The 17,966-nt window shown below is 41.3% G+C and overlaps 1 protein-coding gene across 7 annotated transcripts in view; it reads right to left on the bottom strand.

Annotated features, from left to right (window-relative positions):
- LOC104016941 (contactin-4) overlaps positions 1–17,966 on the bottom strand; it is a 353,560-nt gene that overhangs the window by 184,082 nt on the left and 151,512 nt on the right. The window contains exon 1 of one of the 7 annotated variants that reach the window (XM_087743650.1): positions 16,256–16,461. The exons of the other annotated variants lie outside the window; for them this stretch is intronic. The gene's annotated coding sequence lies outside the window, so the exon portion shown is untranslated. Of the gene's footprint in view, positions 1–16,255; positions 16,462–17,966 lie in introns of those variants that run through there. 7 annotated transcript variants of the gene reach the window in all.

Raw genomic sequence — 17,966 nt, 5'->3', positions numbered from 1 at the left:
AATAATGAACTCCTGGACCTGGGTCTCATAGGATGTAATACCCAGGCAATAGCTGGTTATTCTTGAACTCAGGGAAGACTGTTTGCCACTCAGAGCTTTTCAGTATTTTCTTCTAGCAGAATTTAAGGTAAGAAAGACCAGAACCATGCGAAGAAAAAAATGTATATACACTTTGCACATTTTACATAAAAATAAGAAAACTTTGCATAGCTGAGCTCACAGGCTGTCTTGTACCTGGAATCTGTTTTACAGGGGTACAAAGCTGGAGCCGAGGTTGCTCTGCACCACTTTTCAAGTTGGTTAGGAGATCACAGCAATCTTAACTGCGTTACATTAGCCCAGAAAACTTCGGTGCATCTTAGCAGCACTCTTAATTACATCATATTTAAAGTGAATTTCTGTATGCGTATTTAAAACACAATGTGGCTGCTCTACCCTTGCCTCTGGCTGTCAATTGATTCATAAGAGACAAAAACCATCTTGGGGCGGTTTAAATGCCGTACTACAAATGAGCCCTGACAGAAGTTTGACACGAGGTGTCAGAAGGCATTCCCTGCTCTGCAGGTTGCATTCCGAGTGAACCGTTTCCTTGAGAGGAAAAGCCCAGACCGCATGGACTCCTTAACATGGGTCCCTTCACAGTCACTTCTCCGACTTGCCTGGCATCCTGCTTACAATATTAAATCCCATTTTATTTCTTCGAAGGCAGCATCGGGGCCCCTGCCTTCAGCCTTGCGTTTCGGCTGCTCTCAGCAGTTCTCCTGCCTGCAGCCTGGTTTAGGTGCTCCATTTCTCACGACACTTACGTACGGAGTCGGCGGTGGCACAGTTTACGGTACAAAGCCAAATGGCTCAGCTGTTTGTGTGAAACTAAGGAACCCACGCAATGAGACAGCACAGCGAAATATGAGAATTTACAGACTCCCAACCTGCTTTTCCTCCTGCTATCAGTGGACTATTTCCAGCAGTGAGGCCATGATCACACACGGGATATCAAGTGAAGGCACAGCACGTCTCTTGTGCGTCCTTTGCCATTTTTCTTACTGGAGAAATAGCGGTCACTGTTTCCTTTGCAAATCTAAACTAAAGACACAGCTCAGTCAAAACCCTGTTTGTGATATTTTGCTATCAAATAGTCTGCTTTTGGACCTGAAAGTGTTAGTTTCATAAAAAAATTAGCTTCTCCCCAAGGAAGCAGAGATATGGAGGTCTAGCCTTGACCATGGCCATACAGGACTGGCTAATTTAGCTTTGAAATCAGTTGATTGGAATGTCTCAGATCTTCAGTCGGGACTGGACTGAAGACAAAGTTTTCCCTCCCACTGGGAGGGTAAATCCTCCAAAATCAAACAACCAAGCAGCCAAAGGAAGACCACTGAAGGCTGGAGGGATGTGTTTGCTATGGTGGTCCTGCCACCTGATAGCAGCTCTGATGGAGAAGCAAACTCTTTAAGGCTTGGCCTATAAAGAGAAGTGAGCGCTGCTGCTCAGGCAACGATGTCATTAGGGGTAATTCTGAGTTGGAATTCAGGGAATAAATAAGCTGTAACAGAAAACATACTGGTCTCTTCGTATATAGGAGCTTCATCAGTGATTTCCAAGCCTTCTCAAAATTGCAGATGACTGCAGTTGAAAGCAAGTGCCATGCGCACAGCTGTGGGTGCCTGCCTGATCTGGCCAGAGGTTATGACCACCAAGAGCCCCACCTGCCCAGTCCCTGTCCCAGCCTGCAAAGAAGAGGGCTGGGGACAGCCCAAGCTGGAAGAGTCATGGTCATGCACGGCTTTGCACCTAGGAGCTCCTTGGAGATACCTCCTGCCAGGACAATAAATCTCTACAGAAGATGATTTAAAAACTGTGATGGAACCCTAAGCGACTTGCTATGAAATAAGGTGATGGCAGGAGTTCCCGGCTATTTCAGGTGAGGTGACCTGTCTCAGTGATGTGAAGCGTGGCTGGCAGACCAACAACATGCAGCATGCACAGCAAAACAAAGTGACTCCTATGACACCTCCATGTAATCACTGCTATTATTTGGTACACTCCATAATGCAATCCTTTTGCTCTGATTTAATTACTAAACATAAAAGGAAATAAACTTCAGAATGAAAACAAAGAAATTACACTGCATGTAATTTATGGGAGCTATTCTTCAGCTGAATGCCATAAAACCCTGCATGTTTACGATACCCTATTAGAGGGCTGAAAACACGCTTGTATTTGCTTATATTGACTATGCAGATTATGTGATATTACTGCCTTTTTCTGCCTCTGCCATTTTTCATAGAAGTAGTGTGTTTGTTTAAAGACATCCTTGCACTAAGCATTGGCTCTTGCTAAGAAAAAAAAAAAAAATAAGACTGGCTCTGTACTCCCTCATTGCCAGAGGCTGTCAAGCTGGTAAGCGCCGAGCAGCTGGCAGAGGTATGCAAAAGAAGGGGGCAATGCACACAGTTTTGTTTTCAATCTGGAACATCAATTATTGGAGGAAGCAACCCCACAGCCAGACAAAACAAGAACCATCTCTGCAGTGGATATCTATGTCAAATGATCTGAGCTGCGTGGCATTTCAGGAATGGCTGGGTGGTAGTGTGAGGATTTATTGAGATATCACATTAAGCCCTCGGTTTTCTTGTCATAGGAAACAGATGAAAGGAAATAAGGTTTGCAAACTTGACTGCAGCATTGATTTATGTATAACAACTTTAAAACGTGTGAACAGAAATGTGTCTTCCTGTTATCCCTGGCTTAGGGCTCTGCATACCCTCCACTCCTGCGAGTGGAAGACCTGGGGGTGGCGGCTGTAAGGAGCAGAACATGCTTCTGCTGCCTCTTGGAAGCTGCTCCCCCTTCCCAAGCCACAGCAGTGGCCCAGGAGCTGCCTGAAGTTCCTCCAGCTCATTACCAAGGTGAGAGCACAGCAGCAGGGGTAGGGCACAGGAGGAAAGGAAAGGAGCTGGGAGGAACATGAGATGCACACACAATACTCTGACACTGAAGCCATCTCCAGTGTATAGTTTTCAAGCCTTTCCCTTTTTTAAGCCCTCCCCTGAACAGCAGATTCTTCTCCCACCTTGCATGGATTGAGTCAGCATGAAGAAATAGTATGAGTTCACACCGAATTTAGCCTGTTCTCCAGAGAGGTAGCAGGAGTTCATCTCTTGCCAGCTTGCAGACAGGCCCAGCTACCTAATGAATGACATACAAGCCATGCGTCCTAGTACTGTGTCAAAATGTTCCTTTTTACTGCCTATTAACCCCCATTTTAATATCTCCTAGAGATAATATCTCCTAATTGTCAACTTTTCAACCTTCATCTGCATCTTATGTTTATGTGCCAACTCATTTCCAGCCGTAGTCAACATTCTCCACTTTCTATTTTGCATATATGGAGCTGTCAACTCAAATTTAAAACATTCAATATTTGGCAAAACTTCTTAGTGATCTCTGGGCATTTCTAGGACAACTTCTTTTTTAAGAAAAATTGTAACATCTTGAATTGAAAATAAAGTCCAAAAAACAAGAAACAAGGAGTACAGAATTAGAAAATTAAGACTGAGAAAGGGATGAAAAGCATGTCTGAGTAAAAATATCATCCACTTCAGCTTCTTAGGTTTGAAGTTAGGAATCTGATCATGCCGAAATTGTCATCTTCATCATTTCCCATAATCACTCCAAAGGGAGACACAGATCCCTAACAGCTCTGCTGCTGTTTGAGGCTTTTCCCATTTAGCCTTTTCTAAATCATTATCATAAAGCCAGGACTGAAAGCAGGATAAGAAGTCAGGTTATTTAACAGCAGGTAGATCTTTTTTTTGGTTTTCCAGCTCGTGATGGAGAACAGTCCTAAGGCATGGCTTTAGTTGTGTCCTTGACAGCCTGGCGTTAGACCTCTGACAGTGCTGCACAGCCCCCCGGGCAAGGCTTAGAGGGGAGCAGTCCCTCTGTCACCAGGAGGGGAGAAGCCACCTGCCATGGTGGGGTGTTACCGTAGGGGTGACAGGGGATTTGGGAAGGAAACTCTCCCACGGACGATACTGCTGACAGGCAGAAATGAGGACATGAGGCAGAAGTGCAGTCTGGTAGGAGAGAAACCTGGGAGCAGAAGAGAAACCAGGCACCAAGATCAAAATACACAGTTGGGGCGGGAAAGAGGTGCATGAGCAAGCACCGAAGCCATGGCACCGGAGGCAAAGCCACCCCTACAATGAGTAGGAGACTCTGAAAAAGCAACAGAGCCAGACCTGAGGGGTGGTTTGAGACTCCAGCTGTGAACAAGGAGGACAGATCCAGGTTATATTAGGGTTCTCCCTTGCCATATAATTCAAGTGATCTTTCGAATAGCTAGATAAGAATTTACTGCATGTAGTAAAACTTAAATTCTACAATTTAAGTTACAACAGTAGTATGTTAATTTATCTCCTGTTAAGACAGTTAAAACAATGACTAGTAGCTATAACCAGTGAGCAGAAATAGCCCATTTTACGGCCTGACTTACAGATCATTGATGCTAATAGAAGCCTATTAGCTCCAATGGGCTTTGGATGAGACCATAGTGGAAATAATAGAAATGGCACTGGATGGAAAAAATATTGTAATGTGATAAATACCTGCATCATAGAATTTATCAGTTAAATCAGTTCTACCCATTGCAGAAGAACTATACACATTATAAACCTTCACCAACATTTTACAAGGAGCCCTTATTTCATTTTATTTTAATTAAAGCAGCAGCTAAAGGCACAACCATTACATTCCCCAGTATTTTATGACTACTGCATTATCAAGGGGAACTCCATGAAATACCCAAAGTGAGCTAGAAGTTATAGATAAAAGAGAAGAAAGATAAATATTTCAATCAAAGTGATGCTTGTAAGAGAACTCGCTCAGTGGCATTACACGAGTCAGACACTGGGCAGCAGGAGATCAGCCGAGATACAGCTCGGGCTCTTCTCGGCGCAAGATGATATAAGCAATGCACATATGCTGATTTCAGCCTCTGCAGCGGAAGGAGGAGTGCAAGGAGGCTGTGGCTTCCCTGAAAACACAAGACAGAAAGCAAAGCAGCAAAGCTGATAGTTACAAACACAGCAGGAAAAATCCTATTTCTTCCTTTTTTTTTAAATCACTATGCATGAGAAAGAAAATCACAGTAAATGCACAGCAGGCACAGCTATTGAGTGCTAATCACAAGACTGGATTGTTTTGAGTTTGGAGATATAAAAATATTTAATTTCAGCCTATAGAGTTACTAGTTTTAAATGTCCCTTAGTTTATCTGTCTGTTCCTTCTGTCTGCTCACTTCTGCAGAGGTTCTCAGGCCCAGCAGCCCTCAGACTTTCAGGTTTGTAAGAATATTAAAGTCTATCCAAAGATCAATTAATTCTACTGAGCTCTGTATGCTTTTAAACTCGGATGTGAAACTGTTGCTTTTTATAGTGATGAAGACATGATTGTTGACTGTTTCCACATTTCCTTCAGAGAAACTATAAAAGGATAATTTAAATGTACTTAAAAATTCAGGCAACTTCCATGAATCCTGACCGACACTTTACATGTATTGCAAAATCTACCACCAGGAACATTTTCTTTTGCCTGGAAGCAATGCTGCAGATGTTTCATACTCTGTGATAAGCAGTGCTTTGGCTTAGGAGCACATGGGGGCTGGTGTGCTGACCTCCACAGGCCTGTGGTTTCAGCTCCACGAGGAGACAGGACTGGCCAATCAGTCATGTCTCTAACCAAGGGAAACACGTCTCCAACATAATCCATGACTTCTAATGCACGGGACTACAGTTAGCAATTCCTAATAATTTGCAGTGTTCCTCCAGAAGCTGATTTTGCAATAAGAGTCTGGGGGTATTAGACAGGAGTTCAAAAAAAACATCTCCTGATTGTGACCAAGGTCTAGATCAGCGGCCCTGAGCCACCCCAGCAGGAACGCGGTGCTCGTGAGACCAGCGGCTGGTCCTTACAGCCACAAAGCCATAGCCCCCACAGTCCACATGGGGACAAAAGCACAGTGCTGCCTGCATTACATGCTCACTTCCAACGCTTGCTGCAGAACCACGGCCAGAATGCAGATTTCAAACGGACAAAGGAACTGAATTCACAGTGATATCAAATATCCACTTATACTTGCACAGAGGGAGAGACAGGTAGCAATGCTGACCTTCCGATCAGTACAGGGGAATTTAAATGTACTGGATGACAACAAAAACAGTAGCTGTTTTGCTCTTATAAAATGAATAGAAGAGCCAGACCCATCCTCTAAGCTCATCTTTAAGCACCACCAATGTCTGCCTATTAACCCTAGCAAGTCAAGTTCCTTGACGAAGTACACTTTATTTGCAGGGACAAATCACATTCTAGCTGGGACAAGCGGGTACGAGCCATGCAAGCTATTGCAACACTTCTCTCTCTCGTGTTTTCCTGTGGTCTACACTTCTATGGAATGAACTTAAATACAATAAATGATAAGAATTTCACCCTTGACTAGGAATTTAAATTATCATAGTGATTAGCTTTGCCACATACAGAGTAGAAAATATTCACAAAATTGACAGGCTTTAAAGAATAGAAGTTGTCACCTTGTACATGCAGAATAGCAACACAGTGTAGAGGTAATCGACTGGCAAACAACTTTCTTCTGAGCCAAGAAAGACACACACCCCCAAAAAATCACATCCTCAAATTATTTCATTGTAATATTTTGAGTATTGACCCATTTCCTGCCTGAAACGTGCCCTCAAACCTCATAGACAGAAAGTCGATTCTGCCAATTTCATTTTCTGAAACAGGAGCAGATGTGTTAGTGACAAACTTGATTAGAAAGGTATCTCCTGACAACCCGGCGAGTGGGAGGTGCACGCACAGGCACAGACAACGAGGGATGATTCAAAATGGCTAAATATTGTCTAGATTTAAAAAAAAAAAAATAAATTAACTTTGCACAACACAACTGAAAACTGGAGTTTAAACAGCTCAGTGAAGTTTTGTTTCTCTTTGCAAACAGAGTTACACTCAGCACGCAACCGATGCACAGTCATTTACAGCAGTGGTTAGGACAGCATTTAGCTCAACCAAGGGAGCCTCCCCAAACTCTGTATGCTCCACAAGCTTTTCCACAAACCCTGTTTTATCAGCCTCTCAAGTACTGCTGGAAGTCTTGCAGAAGAAGCGTGTCCTTGAAGCACAGGAGCAGAGCCTTTGAGTCCAAAGAGTGAAGCAGGTCCTGTTGTCAAGGCCTTGCCTCTGAGATGTTGTACTGCCAATGCTTTCACTGGAAAACCAGGAAACATTAGCACAAAGCCTCAGCTGACGTATGTGAAATGAACTGGAAGCAAAGGATAATTCAAAACAACTCAAAATAAGGAGACTTTTATCCACATAAATTTGAGGCTCTCCTGGCTCAAGCTTTGATGCCATCTCATCTGGCACTCCTTCACTCAGCTCCACGTTCTCCATGCCATACCAACGTGTTTTGGATGGCCAAGCCAAGTACGCCATCATCCGTTTTTAAGAATCGCCCTTCTTTAAGTTCTAACCCAGAAAATACCTTTATTTGGAGAACTCTGAAAAACACTCAATCCTCTCTCTTTCTGGCAGGTGCTGTCATCATACTGTGACAATGGGGAAAAATGAATGTCTTTCCCAGAGCTGTCCCTTGCAGCAATGAAATATGCAAAGCTGCAAACGAAATACAAGCCTTTTATTGGGGGTTATCAGGTGCGTCCTCCAAGCAGTGCCTAGGCAGCTCACAAAAAACCACAGTGCCAAGTAGAACAGTTTCTGCTCCAGAATGAGAGCACCATAAAACCAGAATTTTGCTTTTCCACTTTTAAGTGGGGATGTGGCATTTCCACTTTTAAGCTTTTTTCCTAACCCCTTCAGTAAGTCTGTACATGTCCTGCAGCAAGTCTGAGGACAGAGCGATGGTACTAAAAGACTAGATGGTTTTTAAAAAAATCAGAATTAGGAATGTGAAACCCATAAAACATGGCTTTATGGGCTCTTCAGACACATTTCTCTCTTCTTGCACTTTTTTCCTCGTTAGAAAGAAATCTTTCTGTAGCATGAACTTCTGCAGACCCCCCTAGGGTATGGTGGTTTGGCAGCCAGCCAAAGGGGAGGTGGCACTGTGCACGGAGCTGCACCCTGTGCAGAACTGTGCAACGTGCAAGGTACGCTTCCACGCTATTTCCAACTGCTCCTGAACAACCACACATCAATGCCTTGCAAGCAAAATTTTTAGCTGAACAGATTAAATGTAAATGGGAAATCTACTTATTGCATCTCTCAAATTCAACCTCCAACTATTGTAGTTGCTAACCTGAACTGTACAAAACTTTGGAGAAAGAAATATATAAAGCTAATAGATAATGTTTACATGATATTGAACTGCTGTAATACACACAGCACATTAAATTTGACACCCTGGGAAACTGAAAACCTATACTCAGGTATGCATAACTCAACAAATTAATGAAAAAACTCAATTCATGAAATTTGTATCTTTAGCCATGATGGAATGTAAGAAATTATACTTCAAACCAGACAGGATTTTAAGACCAAATATCTTTTCTCTGTCTACAACTAGGACAGTTGGTTTATTTACTTTTCATCCTGTCGATTCATTTTTAAGAAATATGATAGGTATATTTGGAGGAAAAGGATTTTTTTTTTTCCTAGTATAATAAAAAAGAAGATGTTTCCAGCTGTTCACAAGCTTGGGACATGGGAGGCAGCAGTGTAAGTGATGGATTAGTGAGCAGAGTGCAGGTGAAGTGGTCAAACTTGGATGTTAAAGACAATTTATCAGAGAACTTACACAGCTCTGCAACACATCCCTCACAACTGTATTTACTTTTTCAGTATGTTTCACTTCAGCCTACCACCTCTTAAAAAACAAAAAGCTCCTTAAATTACTTTTTCTTTCCTAGCTTCCCTTGGTTCTTGCTCATCCAAGCCTGTCTGTAGCAGGAGACCTTCTTGCAAGCCATTCAGATTTGAAATTCAGCATAGTGCTTTCACCCGTCCCTAGGCAGGATGGATTTTTCATGCATCTCCAAGGTTGGTCATAGCTAGTAAAACCCAGTAATTAAGCTGGGCCAAATTTAATCCATAGTCATTTGGAGAACTTATCTTGATATACTTTTCAAGATGTTGATTTTCACAGGGTGGACAAATAGCAGCCCATTGAAAGTCTATCACAATGCTCATCCATAATCACTAATCTCAACCTGGGGACAGACCATTATAATTCGGTATGCATGGCTATGAAAGACAGTTTTTTTGCTTGTAGTGCCAGAGGAAAAGCAGAGGGAAAAGCCTTCATAGACAGACATTTTCTGAAGTCCTAGCTGCTGCTCAGATAGTGATGTTACATGTGTCATTTTATAATGAGTAAGACTGTGTGATTATGCTTACACATAGCTTAGCACTTAGTCTAGGCAATATGTGGAAAGAAACAACATTTAAGGGAATGAGAGGCTGAAAGTAAGCTGTACTCTAATATCAAGCACAGAGATCACTCTGGAGATTTCTTGTGGGAGAATTACACTAAACCCTAATATTGATGCAAGGTTAAAAGATCCTCTAAATCAATTGACATTTAAGGCTGCATCACTGTTAGTGTGTCTGGAAAATGCAAAAACCTTGTTAACCCTCATGTATAGATCTATAATTTTTAAATGCTACCTCCATTTGATACTAGGAAAAAGATACTTAGTATAATCAGGAGGTTTTAGGTTATTAAGAAATAGCCAGATAGTGTATTTTCATTTGAAATAGTACAGGCTAGAACCTCAACTTTCATAAACCAACCGTCTATTTCTCCCCTGGGGAACAGCAGCCTACCTGTGTTTCTTGCTCATCCAGAAGAAGCTCAAGGACTCAAAGGAAAAATTACTTCTACAGTGTCACCCCAGTTTTCCGTATTTCTGTGGGCCCCTAGCTATTTTCCTTCCCCAGGTTGTGTTTGAGAGCTGCAGCATACCCCTGCATTATCTGCTCCTTCACTTGGTGTTTACGCTTTCCAGCCTCTGAAGAGAGTTTAAATTATTTCCTGTTTCTTCAACGTGGGATGTGGTCACCCGGCTGTCTCCGATGCTTCCACTCCAGTAAATACCATTATGGTTTAATGACCCTCTATCATCCTCCTCCTGAAAGCAGATGGTGAGCACACACACACGGAGACAGCTAAAGATACACAACTTCATCAAATCTCCTCAAATCCATAATTTATATGCAGGGAAGTTCACCAGCCATCTAACCTGATTAGGTTCTCATGCCCCACTTGCAAAAGCAACAGAGACACTTCCAGAATTATTTATAAAATCAGTGAGAGGTGAACCTGGTATGTAAGTTACAGAAGAAGCTGTATTTGAAACTGGTGCCCATTAACTGAACCTTCAGCTGCATAAAACCTCAGAGCTGTGCCTAATGCCTTTCCATGGGAAAGCTAACATGGTGTGGAGATTTTTGCTCTTAAACACATATTTATTATTTTTTCCTAAGTTCACTTTTGAAAAAATTTCAAATAATCTTTCTAGAAACCAATCCTTCATTTTGAGAAAGACTGGACCAAATGTTGAACTTCGCAGTTTAAGGGCTATAATAAATAAACTCAACATCGTGAAAGTATCATGACAATTCATTAAGCCATGTCCCCTGTCATTTTAGCTAATAATAGAAGCTTTGCGCATAAATCAGTGCACTCGTCAAGTTAAGACGATAAATGAAACTGCACATTCAAATATACACACTACACTTACAGTATGTTTTTGAAACCAATACTGCCTAAATTCCACAGTTCACAGCAATTTCAATTCAAATTTTTTTTAACATATAAAAAAATATTAGTGTAGCCTAATACAGAATGCTTTATGGTTTGACTTTTATTTTGTGCGATGCTCTTCCTAAAGACAACACCTTGCACAAATGAGAAAGCCCTGCAATATTTCCAGCATTAGTGCAGGGCAACATTGCTGATTTTGCACAACTCAGCAACTATCCTGTCGTCTTCCCTCCAATGTAATTTCTCTCCGCTGGTGAGCGAACACTCCCAGACAGTTGTGGGACAACCGACAGCTTTTTATTAACTGCAGCTGCTTGGTTTTACTTGGGCAAAGAATTCAGGAAAAACTGTAGATTTTATCTAGTAGGACACCAATTCTATCCTGTGAACAACTTAACAAGATGGCAATATCAGATAGTCTCGAGTCTATGTTCCTGATGAAAATCTAGGTTGGTACTTTAGTTTCATCACATATTTCACACGATAATCCATAAAGATGAAAACTGCAGAAAACCAAAGTAATTTTATAACATCTGTTATCACAAATGCAACATGACATATCCACTCAAATGTATTTGTTCAGTAGTATCTCATATAGTAACTGTTAATATCAATTTGCTTTTCCCCTTGCTAGTATGATTTTAGCTGTAATATATGGTGCTTGTTTTCAGTTCTTTGGTACTCTATAAGCTTGGCAGACCAGGTGTCTACTTTTGAAAAAGCTTAAAACAACAACAGAGTAGGTTTCCCTGCGGGGAATAGGGCAAAGAAAGGTGCCTGTCCAGCATCTCTTGGGCATTGCAGCTTCCCTTTGCAATAAACACATCAAGAGCTAAGACAAACAACTAAACACTTCAACACATCTGAATTTCCAGAAGAGCTGAGAGGGAATAGTTTTATCATTACTATGGCTAATTAGTAACCTTGCTTAGTATGAATCTTGCATTCAGCAGCCAAACACATTTTACTAACTGCCTGCAACTCTTAGACACGTTACTCAGGCTCTGATTCTTCAGCTAGGAGACTGAAGCACAAGGGCTCTTCACTAAACACATTTACCCATATCTCTGTAGTCATCACCCATACACAAAAATGTCCTTGTCTATTAGAAGGACTATACACTTCCCTCATACTCATCAGGATAAGCTGCCATGCTTTGACTGTGTACTTTGTGTACATAATTTCTTCTCACTTACAGACGTCTACAAAGCAAACGCCTGCACAGAAAATCGCAAAGATCCTGTGTTTCAACAGCCAAATCCTAGTACACCTCCTAGGGTGACCATTACCATTTACTACAAAACAATGGGGTCTGCTTTTTATTATGTATTTTAGCTTATGCACAATTTTTTTTAACATGTTTAGGCATCAAAAAGTAGCTAAAGGCAATTACCTCTTAAACATCTCTTCTCAATATAAACTATTCAAGTTTCATAATTGTTTATGCAGTAACTTACCAGTGCATGTGACAGCTGTTCCCAGATTCCTCCCAGTGGTCTTATACTTGATATTTTTCCATATACAACACATCCTCTCTCCTCAGCATGAAGCTGTTTCTCTGCGTTTCATTTGACCACAGTCCTCTTAGATGTCTGTTGCCTTATTTACATTTTCTTTGCAGAGCACTCGAATTTCTATCCCCTGATATAGGGTTTCCTTCTGGCAAGTCTTAAATTTGTCTTCTTTAGTCCATTTGCCAACTGCCTGGGATAGTCAGCTTCTGTAAATTCTGCCATCTCCTTTAAAACCTACACCACTGCATTTTATATCTTGCCATAAGATACTTTCTGATGCTTTCCTCTAACATTAAATCACAGGTTTTCCTCACTCAAAACCAGGCTGATACTGGTGCAGCCCTTTGCTGTATAAGCAAAATTACTTTATAGGTTCCTTGAGAATATGTACCTTTTAATTGTTGTAAAACAGATCTCTAACAAAGGCTTTCTGTGCAATAAATACAGGCAGGTCTTACCTATGATTTATAGCTTGCCTCCTACCGTACAATAAAACTGTCTGCTGCACCATTGGAACTATTAACTAAGCAGTATTGAGCTGAACATTCAAAAATCTTCTGATTCATTGGTTCAAAGCCAAATGTATGATGTTGCTGAAGTCAATATATAAAATTGCAGCTAAGGAATTAACAGCTTAAAGAAATCAAAGATCCCTGTCATCGCTATACTCTGCATAACAAAGAGCCTGGGCAGCTGGAAGTATACTTTGCTTTAAAATGGGCATACATTTCTAAGACAGAAAGAATGCAGTAAAAAAGGGCAGATCTTGCACCAGTGCTTTCTTTTAATTAGGTCTGGCTTGTTCAGCTAGGCTATTGATACTTTAAAACCCCAAAGCAATAGGATTTTCATTGAGGTCATAAAAAATTTAACTATTTCATGGTTCAATATACTATACCATATAAGTTTAATCAGAAATGACATTACTAAAACTAAACTAAAGCAGAGAAAGTCTGAAATGGTATCTGTCGCTCTCAGCAATAAAGGCATTCAAATTATGTGCAATAAAGCATTTAAAGCATAGAGAAAATACTGTTTTCTGTTATGTTCCTCAGTAGCTTAAGAATACCAGGGATTACTTTATGCAATCTCTAAAGAAATCTTTCATCAAAAAATTTTTACAGCGTAGTTTTGAGTGTAAAGCAGATAATTTCACATTTTATTCCACCTGCTGGGTGCTCCTGCCCAAATCTCTCTCCTTTTCAATTGCTGTGCCCGTAAAAGAGGAGTACGGCACAGGGAACCGCACACCAGATGCCCTGCGAGATGCATGATCCCCTGCCCAAAGAGCATCTGAGCGCTTCATGTAATAAGTGCTGGAGCATTCACTGCACTTCAAGCCTGGAAGTGCTCTCCCCAGCTTTTGGCAGGAGCCGTGTGCTTACATGACACCCGCATGTTTCCATACTTTTCCTAACTTGATATATTGCCCTTTATAAGACCAGTCAAACTACTCCTTCGCTTGATTGTGCTGTGCTGATGGCAGATGCGCTGCTGTTGCTCGGCAGTACAGCTCTCACTGCATTTCTCTCCAAATCCCTCATTTTCCCTCTTGCACACTTTTAAGCAATCATAGATCCAATGCAAACCCTTTGCTTTCACGTTCACTGGTACATGGTGGCTTTGCTAGGAATGGCATCGTTAGCAACCACATGCACAGTATGGGGAACGTTTACTAATAATTCAACTTTTGCTTTCAATACAGCTAGACTGTGTTTTGCAAGGGGATTGCAACGGCTTTATATATCAAGGTTTTCAATCATGTTTCAGATTTTTCCACCATAAATAACAGCACAAGGCTACTAGTACTCAGTATTTTTGTTCTTTAAGGCAAACCAGAAATGGAAGAGATTACCCCATAGCTCATTCTAGCAGCAAAATCAACTTGGTTTCACTGTTTAAAGTAAAAGCAAAATAAGTGACAGACATAAAAATATTCTTTAGAGAATTCACACCATAGTAGTAAAGTTTTGCTTAATTGTGCTAGGGAAGTTTGGCAACAGGGTCAAGTTTCAGGAACAAGATAAAAAAAACCTCTTAATGTAGAAGCTTTGGTCTTGTAAAAGCAAGGCCTCACTGTGGGTTTGTTTATTTATTTATGCTTTTAAAGGAAAATGTATACACTTGCAAAAGCCTGACACGTTACTAAGTACACTGGTTTTTGCTAATGTGATGCATGCTGAAGCAGTACCCCGTTCTTTCCTGCATCTGCTTATAATCATTAGAGAAATGCTGAAATTACAACATTCCTAAGAAAATAAATTATCATCATAATATTCACATCAGCCCTTTCACTGGTGCTCATTGGGGATGCCTTTTATTCTGAAATGAGGGCAAGTTCTTCTTTCAATTAGGAAAAAAATGCTGAAAACAACAAACCTTAAACATACTCATTGCACATCCTTAATTCAGACTCACTGTTTTCCGTGAAAGCAGAAAGCTTCATAATAAAACCCCAGTGTACGTTTGCAGGGTAGGATGCCAATTCCCTCAAGGTACATACCTAACACTGCATTGATATTTCACCATCTCTGCTTGCTATATGTTACATTTTCCTTATTCTACCCCCTTGGACTCCGTGGCTCCAGGAATATCTGTAGCACATAGGTAACCAGATACTGCTACTCTTTTCTTCCTGTGCTGTTCTACTCAGCCAAATCTAATGAGAATATACCCTGCTCTTACTACCGAGACACTTCCACACTTCACAGCCTGTGGTATTCCCTGCTTTGAGACTTACTGCCTATTCAGGAAAAAAATGATCTGCTCCCTTGTATGTACCTTTTGCACCGCAGAATTTCATGCAACTTGTGCAACAATTCTGGCCCTCAAATAAGACCAATTCAGCAGGGCTTCAAAGCACTCTGAGGCTTTGAGATTTAGCCAGAAGAAAACAAAGTCCTGAGACAGAGCATTTAAACCAATGTGTTGAAAAGCGTATGAAACTGCAGAGTGACATTTACTAACATCACGCAATGCCCCAAAAAATCTATACACCTGGATACATGCTGTTATCAATCTTAAATGACACTAGCACCACTTAGAAATTGCACAGCCTTGCAAAAACCACGGCAATACCCAAATGTAAGGTTAGTATTAGAGGTATCGACTCATCCTCTTGGCCAGACAGGGTTCAGTAGGCTGAAGTAAGCATCAGTGCACGTATCAAGTACGTGGAGGAGAACGGTCCAGCTCTCAGCCATTGATGGGTACTACAAAAGTGCAATGACAACTCTTTCTGTAAGCGCAGCATTAGCTTAATGCATCTTTGTAAGTCATTTAAGTTGCTCAGAGTATACTTAAAGTTTCATGCTTATTTTATTAGGTATAGGGTTATCTAGGCACCTGGAAGTATTTGTAAGAATAAAAGCAAATACTTAAAGTTTCAGCCATTTATCCTGCAACTCTAATTTCTGTTTTCATAATACATAAAGAAACCAAAGTGAAAAGTCTTCCTGGGCAAAGCATATGCTTCTCTTAACTCACTTCTCAGCATTTCAATGAAACAAATCAGTATTGCTGACATTCTAATCAACAAAGCCACAAACCACCCCAGAAGTTTTAAAGCGTAGTAAAAGGCATCAGACACTGCACTTTCCCACCCCTCCATCCCGATGGCTCCAGTCAACAGCTGCTCTGTCAACAAGTAATTTCTATATTCTAGTGAGGAATGCAACAGCCAGAAAAAGTCTACTTTATGCTAAATAATTTGTCCTACTTTTGTCCCTGATGTACCTGGATGAACTGTTCGTGCTTGCTCTTAAAGAGTTTTACTGGTGCTTGGCTCTGAGATGATGCAGTGCTATCCTACACGACAAGATTTTTGACTTGCAGAAAGCATTTAGTCTAACGGACAGCTAATTTGCTTAAATGAATCAATTACGTGCCTGTAAAAGAAAAGCCAAAGGACCCGTTGAGCTCTAAGCAGATGATTCTGTCTCACCAGCTTGATTCAGCGAAGAGCAGCAGAACAGAAAACCAAAAGCATCTGGCAGGGCCCCGTCCACAGGCAGCCGTGGAGGAAAACCGGTACTCGCAGAGCCGTACAGTGAACCGGCCCCGTTTCACTATCGGACACAGGACCCGCTCCCTGCGAGTACTCCACGTCCTCACCCGGGACTGGCACGGAGGCTTCCTCGCTGCTCTGCACCCCCGGGGACCTCCGCGATGAGCAGCCGCATCCCGGCGGCACCCTGGGAGGGAGCAGCGCCCAGCCCTCCCCGGGCACCCTGGCACCCCCCCGCCGAGCAGAGCCATCCTGCTCGCTCCTCTACCGCTCTGAACCTATTAAAATTCAGGGGAAAAAAGCTGCAAAACAAAACATATACTCGCTCACAGGTTTCAGTGCGGGCTATAATCCTGCTATCACCACTGAAAGATGATTATAGAAAATCCCGTAATTAAACTGGATGCTGTGTGCCCGCAGCAGGCTGGGCTGTGTAGGCTGAGGAGCCTGTGCCACCCCTCTGCAGCCCTGCTTAACTGTGCATGGGACTGCACCCACTGAGGCATCACCTCTCCTCCCTTTGCATAAACCTTGACATTCTTTGCAGGTTTAATCTTTGGGGAGCGGACTCTTCCTGAAGTCTCCCCTTCAAAGACACTGACAGAAAATACCTTCATACGTAATTACAAATTTTCAGGATTTTATTTCAGTGAGGGCAGCTATATAGATATATCTTTCTCCTACATATACTGCAGGTTTGTTGTTTTATGTAAGCATCAAATCCACTAGTTCATAAGGTCAACGTAACAAATATTTAATTGCCACGTTTAAGTAAACAGATTCTTTCCCCACGGTCCTTTTCAATCAGTAAAGACTGCACTTAAACCTTCTCAACACAGCCCCAGGAACAAAACACTGTATTGCAATTGTAATAACTAAATTTACATGCTTATGGATGTACATAAACACGTACATCAAACAGATGATGAGAAAGAGTTAAGGAAAAGTCAGGATGTAGATTTGCTGAAGGAAGTATCTGGAGGACACCTGCAGTACTCTCATCCTCAATCCAGAGGATGCCCAAGGACACAGATCCCAGACTCAGCACAACCACTCCCAGGACGCCAGTGGAATGGGGACCATCAGTGTTTTAAGGAATCAACTTCCAGGGCTTCAACAAAAGCAATATTTACTTAATACAATATATGCTGGAGTAAACCAAAGCCATTATTCGCTTGAGATACAGGAAAGGACTGGGACTAAGCTCATCAGAAGTGATAGACAAATGGACCAACATCTAGCTTCCATACAATCCATACAGAGTTCACAATATGTTGCCTGGGATTATTGCATACCAAATTCTTTGTAATTGAGAGCAGAATACATGTTTCAATTTTGTTTGCGTGACAATTGGATATTTCTGCATTCAGTTATTATAAAATAAAAATTATATTATTCCATTTTTAATATAATATTCTGAAACTGCAGCTTTTGAGAAGATAACCATGCTTTTATTGTAACTTTATGTAAATTGCCATAGATCCAGTGAATTCAATTAACTGCACTGAATTCCAATTTGCAGAGAAGCCTGGTCCAATAATTCAAAACCTGCATTTCTTGAACATTTTTTAATTGACCAGTGCTTGCAAATCTGTAATTTTTATTTTTACTAGTTACATAGCTGTCAGCATACATATTTCATAGAAAC

The sequence above is a fragment of the Nipponia nippon genome, unplaced genomic scaffold (genome assembly GCF_047370975.1).
Source record: "Nipponia nippon isolate SJK-2023a ecotype South Korea unplaced genomic scaffold, ASM4737097v1 scaffold_9, whole genome shotgun sequence".
Lineage (NCBI taxonomy): Eukaryota > Metazoa > Chordata > Aves > Pelecaniformes > Threskiornithidae > Nipponia > Nipponia nippon.
Note: the sequence above shows the minus strand (reverse complement) of the source record. Positions and strands in the feature narration are given on the sequence as shown.